Source organism: Bos javanicus, chromosome 16 (genome assembly GCF_032452875.1).
Source record: "Bos javanicus breed banteng chromosome 16, ARS-OSU_banteng_1.0, whole genome shotgun sequence".
Classification (NCBI taxonomy): domain Eukaryota; kingdom Metazoa; phylum Chordata; class Mammalia; order Artiodactyla; family Bovidae; genus Bos; species Bos javanicus.
This window is the reverse complement of record NC_083883.1, coordinates 8,246,321-8,265,148: the sequence shown is the minus strand read 5'-3', so window position 1 is coordinate 8,265,148 and position 18,828 is coordinate 8,246,321. Positions and strand designations below refer to the sequence as shown.

General features: G+C 39.6%; 1 protein-coding gene across 1 annotated transcript in view; it reads left to right on the top strand.

Annotated features, from left to right (window-relative positions):
* LOC133227550 (fibrous sheath CABYR-binding protein-like) overlaps window positions 1-18,828 on the top strand; it is a 513,720-nt gene that overhangs the window by 392 nt on the left and 494,500 nt on the right. The gene's annotated exons all lie outside the window — the stretch shown is intronic.

Sequence of the window (18,828 nt, the reverse complement as noted above, 5' to 3'; positions counted from 1 at the left end):
CAACTTCTGTGTCTCCATCCAAGTTTCCAAACTTGGTCCAGCTTTAATCAGTTGGCCACCCCCAGGAGATAGCCAGAGGTCAAGGTTCAGGTGCAAGGACCTTGTACATCATTACTTCAGACCCACCTCTATGGTTGGGACTTCTCTCAATGAAGGGTGACTGTTGTGAGCTGGAGATTAACCTGATTGGTATTTGCTACAAATGATGTGCTCCAGTTTAAATGAAAAGCCTAGGGACCAGCCTGCTATGAAGTTCCTCTCTGTCTAATATCTTAAAAAAATGTGTGTAAGACCCTTTGCTGAAAATAGGGAAACAAACTTATAAGAGCAAACCAGAAAAACAGAGTAGAATCACTGGATATGGATCAGGACCTATTTGAATTTCCTGTTATTTCGCTGTAATACTCCTCATCTCTGTAGTTTTTGCCAAGGATTCTTCTTAACTCAATGACCTGTCTTCCTGGACTCACATCCTCCATGAATTATCCTCCGCTTCTCGCTAGTTTTACATTTTGCCCTTCATTGTTGTTGTTCAGTTGCTAAGTTGTGTCCAACTCTTTGCAACCCCATGGACTGCAGCATGCCAGGTTCCCCTGTCCTTCACTGTTTCCCCAAGTTTGCTCAAATTCACATCCATGGAGTCAGTGATGCCATCTAACCATTTCATCCTCTGTCACCCCCTTCTTCTCCTGCCCTCAGTCTTTCCCAGCATCAAGGTTTGTGTGTGTTTTTTTTTTTTTAAATAAGTCGGCTCTTGGCATCAGGTGGCTAAAGTATTGGAGCTTCAGCTTTAGCACAGTTCTTCCAATGAATATTCAGGGTTGATTTCCTTTAGGATGGACTGGTTTGATCTCCTTGTTGTCTGAGGGACTCTCAAGATTCTTTTCCATCACCACAATTTGGGAAACATCAATTCTTTGGTGCTCAGCCTCCTCTTTAATTTCTTCTTTATCCAGCCCTTCCTTAGAGAAACAGCCTTACTACCAATGACACCATTTAATTAGCTACTATATGTGAAAATATTTAGCAGTGTTCCTGACAATCAATTGCTTAATTCTAGTTAAATATTGGGTTGTTTTTCTTTTTTCCTAGAGACAGTTTCCTTTGAGAGTATACTGTTCATATGAAAGAGAGCATCCTTCATACTAATGAAGGACAAATTCTTCAGTAAGTGCTGTGATGCTTTTTAGATATTATACAGAGAGACAGCTGCTAGTCATTTATATAGAAATCTGTTTAGACTGACATCTGCCATATTCCCAATAAAAGCAAAGCATTTATCTAAACCTATGAATGTTTTAGTAAATGCTTTCTTTGAAATTCTAGAGTACTTAAATCAGAAGCCTTTTGCTAAATTAATAACAACTTGTTGAATCAAAGTAGGACTAAGTCAATAATAAATAGAGAAGAATTTTATTGATTACCACTTAAAAAAATAAAATTACATTCCAGTTGGCATAAATTTTGTAGCTGCTCAGTGAGCACATTTCCTCTCCTCCTGCACATGGCCATGCATTCTGGAGACTGGGTGTGATGGAAATGATCCATGCCACTTCTGCGTTCCATTAGTAATTCCCAAATTGCTCCTTCATGATCATTTCCCCCTCAACAAGCTGGAGGAAGACAAGCAGGACTAGCCTGGAATTCACATGTTGAAAATAACAAACATACAAGGAAGGGTTCTAGGTCCTTGAAGATCCTCTTAGAGTAAATCTACCCAGTGCACAGGACTGTTTGGGACCTCATGTAATTAATAAATAAATTCAGGTGGTAAGTCCGCCATGGTCTGGGTTTATCTTTGGAGCTGTAAGCATCACCTGCACCAGTAGTTCCATATCCTGTCTTTCTTATTTTCCCAAGCTGAAATATACATGCATGTTTGAGAGCCAGCCTTCAACAGTCTTAGAATGACAGCAGCTGGGTCTATGAGCAGAGTCTCCTGTAACAGTGGCACCATGAACTATTATGAACTCCCCTCCTGCACCTAGACTCCTGTTTAAAAGAAAATCAAATATCTGTTATCTTTGAGCTGCTGTGTTATGGGGGCCCTTTCTTCCAAAGATTGACCCTACACCCTAAATCTGTACTGCTCATGGCTTTGATTGCGACAGGATTGCCTGTAAGGCATGTTAAAAGCTAGATTTCTGTTAATCATAGATGTTAACCCCCAACTTGAAACAATAAATACAAAGATAGAATTATTTTATCATAATTGCTGAAGCAGATTTACACATAATAAATGAGGCATGAAAGAATATAAAGCTAACCCTTAAAATACAGTTGTGACACTAAACATGCTACACATTAGTTACACTTTGAAGAAGTAGGGCCTGTGCACTATGATTGAAACACTCTTCAAAGTAGCAAACTTGGCCTTTGTCTCACCTGTTCTACCTTTTCAGTCTAGATAAATTTCACCAGGAATGATAATGACATTAGAATCATGGCTTCTTAATATTTGGATATAAGTATCTTCATTTGACTCCTTGGTCACTTTTTTTTTTTTTTTTTTTTTGCTTTAAAGCGGTAGAAATTTTAAAGAATTCTGAGAGCCAAGTATAAACATGTTCTTATATCAGTGAAACCAAAGCCAAATTCACAACCTACTGATAATATGTGTAGACTAATATATGGAATAGAGAAAAATACCAGAACAAAATGAATTAGGGCATTATTCTTGACCCTGGAATTAAGGGACAAGTCAATTCATGATGTTGGATTTTCTCCTCTTCATTTACAAAATGGCAGCAGTGCTTTTTGCTGTCATCTCATTAAGCTATATTGTGTGTGTGTGTTCAGCCATGTCTGACTCTTTGTGATCCAATGGACTGCAGCCCACCAAGTTCTTCTGTCCATGAGATATTCCTGACAAGAATACTGGAGTGGGCTGCCATTTCCTTCTCCAAGCTTGTACTAAGTAGGTGGAAATGTAAAGTTCTAAACAAACATGTTTATTTGGATAACCAAGCTCATAATTTAAGTATGTTAAGACAATTAACTTATATTTGAACATTATCTGTTAATCTAGAATAAGAAGCAAGCTAAAGAAGAAAGAAGTTACTTGATTTGTACTTGTATGTGTTCAGATTTACTCACTTATTACTCTTTCCTTTGCACAACAAAGTGAGCAAAATACTGTTTGCAAATGTGGTGAATCAAAGTATCCAAATGAAAACATTTACTCCAAAGGGAATGGTTCTGCCTTACAGACAAATTAAAAACCAGCTGTGCCAGCCTTCATGGAAAACATTATACAGCAACCAGTTTGTCCACAAATGAGTCATTTCAATGAATGTAATACATAATACTGCCGGTGGCATTATTTTGATGGGCTAGGTTTATTAAGGTCATTGAGTTAAAAACAATAAAACATTTTGTGTAAAATAACTGAAAATTGCTCTAAAAAGTATCTTTTAAGTTCAAAAGGAAGGGTTCTTCCTACATTAAGTTCAGTTTCTTGCATTTGCTATTGTAACACAGACATAACACATAGACAGTACAGAATAGTGCATAGTAATTTAGGTAAGAGTTTTATAGTTCAAAGCAGAAAATCCAACAGGAGTGCTATTGGCAAGCTATTATTATATAAGATAAATTAATGGAAATATAGCCATGTACTCAACAGTTCTGAGTGAACTCCAGGAATGAATAAAGCAGTGTCCAGACTGCTAAAACTTCAGTACTGAATAATTCATTGCTTCATAGAGCTAACCATCTAATAAAGGAGAACAGGTACTAAACAACAAATTATGTTACTGACATTCAGTCATAATTTTAATAATTTAATTTTGTATTTCCTTAGGTGACTTAAATTACTTCATTTTAATTTGATTCAGTTTAAAAGTATGCATTTTTAATTGTGTCATACATGACTATAGTAGTTGGGAATGTAACAGTAAACTGAAAAAAAAGTAAATCTCTGCTCTAATAAAGTTTCAGTTTTCATGAGAGGCTGAGAATCCTAAAATTGTATGTTACATAGACTATTACTAGGTGCCTCTTCATGGTTCACAGCTTTGTCATGGTGAGGGGTTGTGCATAGCTGAATGAAGCTATGAGCCATGCCATGCAGGGTCACTGGTGATTAGTGCTATGAAAGAAAAGAAATGAACTTAGGAGAATGAGAGTGTTATGATATTCAAGAGCAGAATTAGGTAATTATTTACTGATATGAGTCAAATATTGAAGGAGCTGCAGGATGTAGAAAATGGGAAGATATTTGGAATGTATTTCCAGACAGACAAAACAAGAAGTATTAAAGTTCATGAGGCAGAAGTGTGTTCAGTGAAAAGTAAGTTCAGTAGGGTGAAGAAAGGTATCAGGGGAAGATGAATAGAAGATAGGGAGATAAAGTGTTATGGACCGAATGTGTCCCCACAAATTGATATATTGAACTCCTAACTCCCAATATGATGATACTTAGATATGGGGCTTTGAGGAAGTAATTAGGGTTCAGTTCAGTTCAGTTGCTCAGTTGTGTCCTGTAGTCTCTGTGACCCCAAGCACATACCAGACTTCCCTGCCAGTCACCATCTGACACTATATAAGTAAGATGAAGGAAGCACATGTGATGTAAATTACTGTAGAAAACCCTAACGATGACAAACTCTAAAAAACATGATTTTAAAAACAGAATCTGAAGATAATAAATTGGGACATGTTGCTAATGCAGTCAAGAACAAGACCAAGAAGATGAATGAGAGGATTTCAAGAGCAAAGAAATGTTTACTTCCTTTTTTAAACCCAAAGTTGGGAACAGAAGGTCTATTTGCAAAGTGTACAATGTCCATTTCAAAAGAACAATTTTTGACACATTTTCTATACCTAGAAAAGCACCATTATGTTTTGTTTTTGTTTTTGTTTTTTTGTTTGTTTTGTTTTTTAAAGGACAGTCCTAGAAAAACTGGAAAAATCAAGATTTGGTGTTTTGTATTAAATTCTGCTTTAAGTCAGTTTTAAGCAGTTTGCTATTATATAGTAACTTAGTTAATTTCCTTCAGTTCAGTTCAGTCACTCAGTCATGTCTGACTCTGCAACCCCATGGACTGCAGCACTCCAGGCTTCCCTGTTCATCACCAACTCCGGGAGCTTGCTCAAACCCATGTCCATTGAGTCAGTGATGCCCTCCAAGCCTCTCATCCTCTGTCATCCTCTGCTCTCCTGCCTTTAGTCTTTCAGAATCAGGGTCTTTTCTAATGAGTCACTTCTTCACATCAGGTAGCCAAAGTATTAGAGGTTCAGCTTCAGCATCAGTCCTTCCAATGAATATTGAGAACTGATTTCTTTTAGGATTGACTGGTTGGATCTCCTTGCCATCCAGGGGACTCTCAAGAGTCTTCTCCAACACCATAGTTCAATAGCATCAATTCTTTGGTGCTCAGCTTTCTTTATGGTTCAACTCTTGCATCCATACGTGCCTACTGGAAAGACCATAGCTTTGACTATGCAGACCTTTGTCAGCAAAATAATGTCTCAGCTTTTTAATATGCTGTCTATGTCTGTCTGACTAATTAGGGTTAGATGATATACAGTGGAAGTGAGAAATAGATTTAAGGGCCTAGATCTGATAGAGTGCCTGATGAACTATGGAATGAGGTTCGTGACATTCTACAGGAGACAGGGATTAAGACCATCCCCATGGAAAAGAAATGCAAAAAAAGCAAAATGGCTGTCTGGGGAGGCCTTACAAATAGCTGTGAAAAGAAGAGAAGGGAAAAGCAAAGGAGAAAAGGAAGGATATAAGCATCTGAGTGCAGAGTTCCAAAGAATAGCAAGAAGAGATAAGAAAGCCTTCTTCAGTGATCATTGCAAGGAAATAGAGGAAAACAACAGGATGGAAAAGACTAAAGATGACTTCAAGAAAATTAGAGATACCAAGGGAACATTTCATGCAAAGATGGGCTCCATAAAGGACAGAAATTGTATGGACCTAACAGAAGCAGAAGTGATTAAGAAGAGGTGGCAAGAATGCACAGAAGAACTAACAAAAAAGATCTTCACGACCCAGATAATCAAGATGGTGTGATCACTGACCTAGAGCCAGACATCCTGGAATGTGAAGTCAAGTGGGCCTTAGAAAGCATCACTACGAACAAAGCTAGTGGAGGTGATGGAATTCCAGTTGAGCTATTTCAAATCCTGAAAGATGATGCTGTGAAAGTGCTGCACTCAATATGCCAGCAAATTTGGAAAACTGAGCAGTGGCCACAGGACTGGAAAAGGTCCCTTTTCATTCCAATTCCAAAGAAAAGCAATGCCAAAGAATGCTCAAACTACCGCATAATTGCACTCATCTCACATGCTAGTAAAGTAATGCTCAAAATTCTCCAAGCCAGGCTTCAGCATTTGTGAACCGTGAACTTCCTGACGTTCAAGCTGGTTTTAGAAAAGGCAGAGGAACCAGAGATCAAATTGCCAACATCTGCTGGATCATCGTAAAAGCAAGAGAGTTCCAGAAAAAAAAAAAAAAAAACATCTATTTCTGCTTTATTCACAAAGCCTTTGACTGTGTGAATCACAATAAACTGTGGAAAATTCTGAAAGAGATGGGAATAGCAGACCACCTGACCTGCCTTTTGAGAAATCTGTATGCAGGTCAGGAAGCAACAGTTAGAACTGGACATGGAACAAAAGACTGGTTCCAAATATGAAAAGGAGTACGTCAAAGCTGAATATTGTCACCCTGCTTATTTAACTTATATGCAGAGTACATCATGAGAAATGCTGGGCTGGAAGAAGCACAAGCTGGAATCAAGATTTCCGGGAGAAATATTAATAACCTCAGATATGCAGATGACACCACACTTATGGCAGAAAGTGAAGAGGAACTCAAAAGCCTCTTGATGAAAGTGAAAATGGAGAGTGAAAAAGTTGGCTTAAAAGCTCAACATTCAGAAAACAAAGATTGTGGCATCCAGTCCCACCACTTCATGGGAAATATATGGGGAAACAGTGGAAACAGTCAGATTTTATTTTGGGGGGCTCCAGAATCACTGCAGATAGTAACTGCAGCCATGAAATTAAAAGACACTTACTCTTTGAAAGAAAAGTTATGACCAACCTAGATAGCATATTCAAAAGCAGAGACATTACTTTGCCAACAAAGATCCGTCCAGTCAAGTCTATGGTTTTTCCAGTGGTCATGTATAGATGTGAGAGTTGGACTGTGAAGAGAGCTGAGTGCCAAAGAATTGATGCTTTTGAAGTGTGGTGTTAGAGAAGACTCTTGAGAGTCCCTTGGACTGCAAGGAGATCCAACCAGTCCATTCTGAAGGAGATCAGCCCTGGTATTTCCTTGGAAGGAATGATGCTAAAGCTGAAACTCCAGTACTTTGGCCACCTCATGGGAAAAGTTGACTCATTGGAAAAGACTCTGATTCTGGGGTGGATTGGGGGCAGGAGGACAAGAGGACGACAGAGGATGAGATGGCTGGATGGCTTCACTGACTCGATGGACGTGAGTCTGAGTCAACTCCGGGAGTTGGTGATGGACAGGGAGGCCTGGCGTGCTGCGATTCATGGGGTTGCAAAGAGTCAGACACGACTGAGCGACTGAACTGAACTGAACTGAAATGATGTCATTAGTGACTCAGTTGTGTCCAACTCTTTGTGACTCCATGACCTGTAACCTCTATCCATGGAAATCTCCAGGCAAGGATATTGGAGTGGGTAGCCTCTCTCTTCAGGGGTTTTTCCCAACCGAGGAATTGAACCCAAGTCTCCTGCATTGCAGGCAGACTTTTTACCATCTGAGGTCATTAGACTGGAAAATTCAGGAATTCAGCATAAGATGGTGTCCAGCTCTAAGCCCACTAGGAAGATGTCACGTATATGATGAAGCATTCTTCCTCTAAATTGGAATTTGTTCCAAGCCATGACCTACCCCCAGATGGCAGAGAGCCCAGAAGTTTAGGCATCCTTGTGGAAGAACACTAAAGATGTAACCCGCTCCATGTGAAAGCAAGCTATCCTCATCATCCCAGTGAAAGGAATGCTTAAAAGTGCCTTTGGAATGTCAGTTACTAAGTACCTTCAGCTTGGGCCATACGCATAGGAATCACAATGTCTAGGAAACACTTTAGGCCCCCAACTGCTGAACTGTGGTGTTGAGCCATTTATTACCCAAAGTGATTCACCAGGTGCCTGAGGCCTTCCACACAGGTGAAACGGGGCTGCTGAATAGATAAACAGTCTCAGAGAGGGCTTCTCTTCCTGGGGCTCAGCAGTGAGGACAACTGTTTATTTCTCCCTCAGGCAGCCAGTTGGAGAAGAAAATGGCAAGCCACTCCAGTATTCTTGCCTGGCAAATTCCATGGACAGAGGAACCTGGCAGGCTAAAGTCCATGGGGTCACAAAGAGTTGGACATGACTGAGTGACTGAACCAGGCAGCCAGTATTTTTTTAGCTATTTATTTTCTTTCTTTCTTTTTTAAAATTTTTATTGGAGTATAGTTGCTTTTAGGTTTCACTGGTGGTTCAATGGTGAAGAATCCGTCTGCCATGCAGGAGACTTGTTTTCGATCCCTGGGTTAGGAAGATCCCCTGAAAAAGGAAATGGCAACTCCAGTATTCTTGCCTGGAGAATCCCATGGACAGAGGAGTTTGGCAGGCTACAATCCATGGGATTGCAAAGAGTCAGACATGACTGAATGACTAAAAGCAAACAACAGTTGCTTTATAGTGTTGTATTAGTTTTTTTGTTTTTTTTTTTTACTGTACTTCAGAGTGAAATACACACACACACACACACACACACACACACACAGATATATATGTGTATACATATATCCTCTCTTTTTCCAATTTCCTTCCCATTTAGGTCACCTACAGATGGGTAACAAATGCATGAAAAGATGCTCAGCAATCACTAATTATTAGAGAAATGAAGTCAAAACTTCAATGAGGTATTACCACACACAGATCAGAATGGCCAGCCTAAAAAAAATCTATGAAAAGTAAATGTGGGACAGTGTGTGGAAAAAAGGGAACCCTCATGCTCCATTGGTGGGAATGTAAATTGGTACAGACACTATGGAGAGCACTATTCAGGTTCCTAAGAAAAACTAAAAGAGAACTACCATTAGACCCAGCTATCCCATTACTAGGCATATACCCAGAGAAAACTGTAATTCAAAAAGACAACCTGCCAGTTTTGTATTTGAGAGCCAGAAGCATTAGGTGCAGGTGTAGGTAGTAGGGTGGGTATGTGGTCTTCCATATACCCCACAAGGGTGGCCCTGATTACAGTACTTCCTGACAGGAACTTGGGGCAAAAGTGAGCAGGAAGGCACATAGATAATAGACCTATTCATTCAGTGGCAGGACATACAGCTTTGGGAATTGGTAGGAGCCCTAGAGAACCCACCTATAGTCAGGCTTGGACAGTGGTCCCAGAGGTGGTGGCCTCAGTGCCCATATCAGAAGCTATGATTCTTCCCCACTCCCCTTTGGACTCTAATCCTCGCATAGACCCTTCTGTTCTCCTGGAAACAGATGGACCTTGGCCTAACCTCTAGTACTATTTTATTTTTTTCTGTTTTGTCTTATTTTTTAAAGCCCCAAAGACCTGGGTCAAAGTTGGTGAGGTGCTTGATGCACCTCCAGATTCATGGGACAGGTGAGAGGGAATAACACTCATATTAATCATAGGACAATCATAAGGGCCTTAGCAATGTTGCCTGTGGCAACCAGATACTTGGCCTCAGGAGCTTAACCATCTACTCCGTTGAGACCTCATGTTCGAATAACCAGACCTAGGCATTCCTTTGGGAAGGTTTTTGCCCAGATGGTCCAGGAGAGGGTACCTAAATATCATTTGTACCTGTTTATATTTTATTTTTTTGTTAGATTTTCTATTTTGACTGAAGCTGCCTTTTCTGTGTCCATGTTTGTCATTTAAGATTTGGGTTGTGTTGTGGATAGATAGAACTGACCTCATCAGGAGATTTAATTGGACTTAATAACCAGAATGAGCTGCTTGAGCAAATATGGAAATCTGACTGTGGCTAATAGTCTCATCACCTGCTGTTCCCACTACCTAATTATAGAATCAAGAGACAACCAGAGTGGCTTTCAGGGTCACTCTGGCCTCAGTGAGGATGGTCTAGACTGTTTTTCAGTGACAGGGACCTCATCTCATATGAACAAACTAGTGAGAGCCGAAGTAGTACCCAAAGGAGGAAGAGGGTCTGGAATGCTGTGATCCACATGTTCTTCTTCCTCCTTAGGCAGAGAGGCTGATGTCAAGGCACTCTAGAGGAGAGGGTCTATTTCCAGGAATTAGTTCAAAGTTGAAAATTAATTAGTCACCAATTTAAAAACAAATTAACCAGCTAAAGACCAGGAACAAGACAAGGATATCCACTAGAAATCTACCCAGAGCAATTAGTGAAGAAAATGAATTAAAGGCATTCAGATTGAAAAGGAAGACCGAAAAATATCTATTCCTAGACAATAAAATCCTGTATATAGACAACCCTAAGGAATGCGGTAAACTGTTTTGGAACTAATAAACAAATTGAGCAGCTTTGCTGGTCCCGTGATGAATATACAAAAATCAGTTGTATTTCCACACACTTGCAATGGAAAATCCAAAATAGAATTAAGAAAGCAATTCCAGTTATGATAGCATCAGAAAGAAAAATATAATAAATTTAACCAATACACTGCAAACACATAAACTGAAGACAATGAAAGAGTTGAAATAAAAAAAAAAAAATGATTCAAATAAATGGAAAATGTTCTCTAAATTCAATACGGTACATAAGATTGCCTTCACTCAGTCGTGTCCAACTCTTTGCGACCCATGGACTGTAGCCTACCAGGATCCTGTGTCCATGGGATTTTCCAGGCAATAGTACTAGGATGGGTTGCCGTTTCCTTTTCTAGGGGATCTTCCTGACCCAGGGATCAAACCCGGGTCTCCTGCATTGTAGACAGACACTTTACCGTCTGAGCCACAAGGGAAGTCCTATATAAGATTGCAGTACTCACCAAATTTGTCTAAAGATTGAACACAGTCTCTATCAGAGGCCCAACTGGTTCCACTGCAGAAATTGACAAACACAGTCTAAAATTCATGTAGAGTGGCAGGGGACTTAAAAAGCCAAAACAGCCTTAAAAAATAAAAGTTGTTAGACTCATAGCTCCCAGTTTCAGATCTTATTACAAACCATAGTATTCAAAACAGTGTGGTACTTGCATAAAGATAGACACATAGACCAGTGGAATAGGACTGAGAGTCTGGAAATAAAACTTTATATCTGTGCTCAATTGGTTTTTAGCAAAGGAATCAACACTGCTCAACTGGGAAAGAATAGTCTTTTCAACAACTGATGCTGGGACAACTGGATAGCCACATGCAATATAATAAAATTGGACTCTTACCTCATGCTATTACACAATCTATCTAGAAGTAGATGTAACATGTAAAAATAAAAACAAACTACAAAACTTTTAGAAGAAAACACAGGGATAAATTTCTGTGACCTCAGATTTCACAGATAATTCTTAGATATGATACCAAAAGTATAAGCAACAAAATAAAAAATTTTAATTAGATTTCATCAAAATTAAAAACACTTCTGCTTCATGAGAAACTATCAAGGGAAGTGAAAAGATAAAAAGAAATTATTTGAAAATTAAATTTATGATAAGGTACTTTCTTTCTAGGATATGCAGAAACATTACAGTTCAATTAGAAGAAGACAACCCAATTAAAGAATGAGTGAGGAACCTGAATAGATATTTCTGTAAAGAAGTTATGTGAATGACCAATAAGCACATGAAAAGATGCTCAGCATCATTAACTACCTGGGAAATCCAGACTGAAACCACAATGAGTTTTCTTTCACCTTATACTCACTAATATGGCTATAATCAAAAAGTCAGATTATAAGTGGTAGCAAGAACGTGAGAGTTGGACTGTGAAGAAAGCTGAATGCCGAAGAATTGATACTTTTGAACTGTGGTGTTGGAGAAGACTCCTGAGAGTCCCTTGGACTGTAAGGAGATCCAACCAGTCCATTCTAAAGGAGATCAGTCCTGGGTGTTCATTGGAAGGACTGATGCTAAAGCTGAAACTCCAATACTTTGGCCATTGGAAAAGACTCTGATGCTGGGAGGGATTGGGGGCAGGAGGAGAAGGGGATGACAGAGGGTGAGATGGCTGGATGGCATCACCGACTCAATGGACAGGAGTTTGAGTGAACTCTGGGAGTTGGTAATGGACAGGGAGGCCTGGCGTACTGCAATTCATGGAGTCGCAAAGAGTCGGACATGACTGTGTGACTAAACTGAACTGAACTGAAGGATAAGAAGTATCAAACTCCTTATAGACTGCTGGTGGGAATATAAAATGGTATAGCCATACTTGAAAACAATCTGGTGATTTGTGAAACTTTTCCATATGTTACCTTTTTACCCATAAATTCCACACCCTAGTAGATACCTCAGAGAAACTAAAATGCATGTCCACACAAAAATTAGTAGAAGAATATTTATACCAACCTGCTTGGGAAGATCCCCTGAAGAAGGAAATGGCAGCCCACTCTAGTACTCTTGCCTGGAAAAGTCTATGGACTGAGGAGCCTGGTGGGCTACAGTCCATGGGGTCGCAAAGAGTCGGACACGACTGAGCGACTTCACTTTCACTTTATTAATAATAGCCAAAAGATGGAAATAACCTGAATTCTATCAGCTTACAAATGGATAAATGAAATGTAGTATATCCACACACTGGAATATCATTTAGTCATAAAAAGTGATGGGTTAGTGATACATGCTACAATATTTATGAATTTTGAAACCATGATGTTAAGTGAAAGCAGCTAGTCACAGAATGCCACATAGTATGTGAATTGTCCAGAATGGGTAAATCTATAGAGATAAGAGGGGTTTCCCTGGTGGCTCAGTGGTAAAGAATTCACCTGCAATGCAAAAGACCCAGTTTTGATCCCTGGGTCAGGAAGATCCCCTGGAGAAGGACATGGCAACCCACTCCAATATTATTGCCTGGCAAATCCCATGGACAGAAGAGCCTGGCAGCTTTAGTCCATAAGGTCACAAAGAGTCAGAGAGGTCTAAAGTGACTAAGCAGAGACATATTCATAGAGACACAAAGCAGGTTAAGGGTTACTTAGGTTTGAGTTGAGGGCTTAATGTGAATATAAGATGGTAATACCTAAAGAGTTCATGGTTTCTTTTTGTGGTGGAGAGTATAAAATTGAGAATAATGATGGTTGTGTATTTCTGCCTATATAGTAAAACAGTGAGTTATACCCACTAAGGAGGTAAACTGTATGTTATGTGAATTATATTTCAATGAAGCAACTATAAAGAAAAATAAAGCATTTGGTGAAGAATTGATGATAGGAAAAACAGTTTTTTAGAATTTCTATAATAAAAAGGAATTTAATGGGGTCAGAACTAGATGAAATAACATGGTCAGGGGAAGTTTTGGGGGTTTTATTTATTTATTTTTTTAAATAAGGAAGCACAAAGTGGAGAAAAATGAGCAAGAAATTTATGGAGGTTGTTTAGGTGCTAAAAAGAGCATGTGAGACAATTTAACAAATACAATGGCTTTATGACAAATATTCTATTAGAAAACTTAGTTACTTCTACTTAAATGAACATTGATTTTGACCCTAAGTAACTTGAGCTAATCAAGCCAAGTTTACTACTCCTTATTTATGAAACTGGATTTTTTTACTTTTTTAGCCCTAAAATCAGTTCCCATTCTATTTCATAATCTGAGATTTGGATAATGCTGTTTATTTTTCCAAATTTATTTTTACAAACTCTGATCACTCTTTTGGGTCCCCAATTTCAAATATATATATTCAAATATATATATATATATCACTCAAATACATCTAGAGTGATATAAACTCTACTGTATATATAAGTTGATATGTATATTTCCAATAATCATGCTGAGTATCTTATGTTGTCATTTTGGCAACTGTGTCAGAGTTGTATTAAAATTATGACCCTTTTACAGATAAGGAAATTGAGGCTCAGTTACACTAAAAACAAAACAAAAATTGCTCAAAGTTATACATTTAGTAGATGTCAGAAATGGAACATGAGTGAGTCCTGAACATGGGATCACTTAGTGACCAAGTTAGAATTGTTGTACATGGTCAAATTTACTTTCCCTAGTTCAGTTCAGTTCAGTCACTCAGTTTATTGTGATCCACACAATACGGCTTTGGCATAGTCAATAAAGCAGAAATAGATGTTTTTCTAGAACTCTCTTGCTTTTTTGATGATCCAGCAGATGTTGGCAATTTGATCTCTGGTTCCTCTGCCTTTTCTAAAACCAGCTTAAACATCAGGAAGTTCACGGTTCACGTATTGCTGAAGCCTGGATTGGAGAATTGTGAGCATTACTTTACTAGCATGTGAGATTAGTGCAATTGTGTGGTAGTTTGAGCACTCTTTGGCATTGCCTTTCTTTGGGATTGGAATGAAAAGGGACCTTTTCCAGTCCTGTGGCCACTGCTTAGTTTTCCAAATTTGCTGGCATATTGAGTGCAGCACTTTCACAGCATCATCTTTCAGGATTTGAAAGAGCTCAACTGGAATTCCATCACCATGCTTCCTAAGGCCCACTCGACTTCACATTCCAGGATGTCTGGCTCTAGGTAAGTGATCACACCATCGTGATTATCTGGGTCGTGAAGTTCTTTTTTGTACAGTTCTTCTTGTATTCTTGCCATCTCTTCTTAATATCTTCTGCTTCTGTTAGGTCCATACCATTTCTGTCCTTTATGGAGCCCATCTTTGCATGAAATGTTCCCTTGGTATCTCTAATTTTCTTGAAGCTGTCCCTAGCATCAGCTTGCTTTAAAGAAAGGAGTCTGGGATTTTTAAATGTTTAAAGACCATCATGGTCTGTTTTCTTGCATTTAGATAGGAATCTTCAGCCAAACGTAGGCTACTCCATTTCTTTTAAGGGATTCCTGGCCGCAGTAGTAGATATAATGGTCATCTGAGTTAAATTCACCCATTCCAGTCCATTTTAGTTTGCTGATTCCTAGAATGTTGATGTTCACTCTCACCATCTCCTGTTTGACCACTTACAATTTTCCTTGATTCATGGACCTAACATTCCAGGTTCCTGTGCAATATTGGTCTTTACAGCATCAGACCTTGCTTCTATCACCAGTCTCATCCATAACTGGCTGTTGTTTTTGCTTTGGCTCCATCCCTTCATTCTTTCTGGAGTTATTTCTCCACTGACCTCCAGTAGCATATTGGGCACCTACCGATCTGGGGAGTTCCTCTTTCAGTATCCTATCATTTTGCCTTTTCATACTGTTCGTGGAGTTCTCAAGGCAAGAATACTGAAGTGGTTTGCCATTCCCTTCTCCAGTGGACCACATTCTGGCAGACCTTCCCACTATGACCCGCCCATCTTGGATGGCCCCACAGGGCATGGCTTAGTTTCATTGAGTTAGACCAGGCTGTGGTCTGTGTGATTAGATTGACTAGTTTTCTGTGAGTATGGTTTCAGTGTGTCTGGCCTCTGATACCCTCTCCAAATAATTACTGTCTTACTTGGGTTTCTCTTACCTTGGACATGGGGTATCTCGTCATGGCTGCTCCAGCAAAGTGCAGCTGCTGCTCCTTACCTTGGATGAGGGGTATCTCCTCACCGCCGCCCCTCCAGACCTTGAACATGGAGTAGCTCCTCTGGGCCCTCCTGCGCCAGTGCAGCCACCACACCTCTGGGCCGCCGCCCCTGACCTCAGGCGTGGGGTGGCTTCTCCCGGCTGCCGCCCCTGGCCTCGGGCATGGGGTAGATCCTCTCGACCACGCTTCTGCGAGGTCCGTCGCAGCCAGTGCGCTTCTTCTATGCGGTCCGTCACAGCCCCAAATAGAAACAAAATAAAGTCTTATTAGCAAGAAAAGGAAATGGTGAATCATCTCTTGCTCTTAGATGGGGAAATAAGCAAAAGTTAAAACCTTAATAAGTCCTCTGGTTCATATATTGCTTCCTAGAATAAACTTTTACAACCTGAAGAAACTATTCAAAACCCTCATTAAGATCTCCCGCATCTCACCATGGTAGTTGAGTAAAAGCAAATTGACCTGAGGCAGGAGAGAGTGCTTTCTTGAATAGAATAGTGATTTGCTGCAGGCACAAGTACTGCTGTACCTCAAGAGCTAAATAAGTGGAAGGTGACAGGATATCCTTGGTGGCCACACAGCTCGGAGAAAAATAGTGAAAGGAACTCTCCAGTCTTTGTGAAAGTGCCAGCAGGAATCCACCAGCGGTGAGAGCTGCTAAATTTAGATATAGAGCTAACAGAAGACCAGTCTGAACTTACTTGGAAATGTGGTTAATTTATAAAGACAGAGGCCTTGACTTTAGTGCACAGAAACAGAGATCATACAAGCCACCATGGAATAAGTGCCCTAGAAATGTCAGGGCAGGGAGAGGCAGAATCTAAAACATGCACTGCCCTTGACTTGAGATTTCTCAACACAGATACTCTCTGGATTGTTTACTTTAGTGTTTGTGATGGTGAATCTTAGCCTCTGTGCACCAGTGCCTAATCAAATCTCAGAGGCAGAAGATGGGTGAAGTAAAAAAAAAAAAAAAAAGCTGTATTTCTTTGCCAGGCAAAGGAGGGCACAGTGCATTAAGGTCCTCAAAACTGTGTGTCTCAACCCAGAGGGATTTGGTGAGCAGTTTCATAGCAATGGTTCAAGGATGAAGTTCCTCATAGCAATCAGAGGGTGCAAGGTCTGGCCTCATCTGGTGTTCCGATGAGTTTCTATGGTTCTCCAGGTTATCAAACTGTGACCTTCTCTCTGATATGAAGACTGCTTCCTCAAGTAGTTAACATTTTTCATTGTTGGGGTTTTAGTTCCGCAAAAGAGCACAAAAATGTTATGTGTATCCCTTGGGGAGGAACTAGCCCTATCCCAAGACGGCTGTCTTGTTTCCTGGGTGCTCTTTGTCTCTGCGTTCCCTCCCTTACCTGACTAGCAGCTACTTGAACCTGCAGTTTGGAACTCAGGGAAGGTTGCTGAGGCTGGAGACTATTCCCTACACACAAGAAACTGGGGACAAAAAGGCTTCTGTGCTTGGGAGCCCCAGAGCATTCTCCTCAGTTTCAGTAGGGGGAAGGTTTCCTCTAACCACTCAATTCACCAACAGTCATGGCAGGCGCTCACTGTGGGGCCACCATTAGGTTTGGGAAGAGTAAATGCCACAGAAAATATCTCAAAGCAAAAGCCCAGGTAACCTGAGGTATTCTCTCACAATTCATGTTTGAGGAGCTGTCCTCTGTCTTAAAAAATAGGATCTATCACCTTTAGATGAGTTTGATTCTGAATTAGTGAGAGGAAGGCACAGGCTCTAGCTTTCACAATCTGTCTGAAAGCAAAGTACAAGTAATAGCAAGTTAGCATGCAGTATCTTCATTCCTTCTTTCTTTTTCACTCATTTTCTGCTCTCTGAACAGAACTCCAACTTTATCATTGAGATTTTTAAGAAATTCAACTCATCCACAGAAAAGTATAACTTCTTGGGGAAAATATTATTATGAACTAGTTTATCCCTTTTGGTCAATCAAATCATTTAATGTAAATTGCTATTTAAAGACTGGTCACCAAAAAATGGCTAGTGTCTATTTCAGTTTGCAGAAATCCACTGGTGTTTTTTAACATCAGCATTATTTTAATTAATAATGTTCTAAAATTCATGAAGTTACTGGAGACAGTAAAACCCCGATGAAGGAATTTCTCTGGTAACTGAATCTGACTAATCAGGGACCCCAGATATTAATGCTGGCCTAAGAACCTTCTCCAGGCTTCATGTAGAGGGAGCAGGAAGGTGACAATGACTGTGTTTGCTTTGTCAGCATCAAAATAATGTTCTGGCTTGTGTGCTTTGTGTATACATGTTTCCAGATAAGAGAGCCCAACCTTGAGGGCACACAATGATTTCTCAAGTTCCCTCAGCAGCCAGTGGTGATGGTTTCTTGTTTTCATATTTCATTAATCATCAGTCAAGCTTGGCCTTGGGTAGGACTTGTGATACATGTGAGTCTTTGACAGTTCAGCCTCTTGTACTCATGCAGAGGTTTTGCCTGTAAACATAAGAGCAGAACTCAGGAGGTAGTTAGAGTAAATTAATATCCATCTTTAAATGAGCCCAGATCCTTTTCTGAAATAGAGACTCACAGGTAGCCTACATGAGAACTACTGAATCAGAATGTTAGTGATGTGACAAGCCATAGGTACTCTCATAAAATTCCCTTAGATGACACTGAAGGTTAAATGTGTAGTTAGAATTGTAGTTTTTAAAGTGTCAAGAAGTTGAGGGTTTAACTTCAGCAATCAAATATAAGCACATTAATGGGCTCTGTTCTATTTTTTTGTTTGTTTGTTTTTTAACTATAATACATCATGTCAGTGAGTTTTAGTGAGTGTAGGGGGATATGATTTTATAAGTGGTAATGTGAAATTATAAAGTTATTATAGAAGATATTGTGACATTATGCATCAAAATTCTTAAAATATTTATATAACACTTTGACTCATTAATTTTACTCTGACAAGTATATTATTAGGTTTCAGCCATACAAGTGATACCAAATTGTTTGTCAGTAATCCAAAATCACTGCAGATGGTGATTGCAGCCATGAAATTAAAAGACACTTACTCCTTGGAAGAAAAGTTATGACCAACCTAGATAGCATATTGAAAAGCAGAGACATTACTTTGCCAACAAAGGTCCATCTAGTCAAGGCTATGGTTTTTCCAGTGGTCATGTATGGATATGAGAGTTGGACTGTGAAGAAAGCTGAG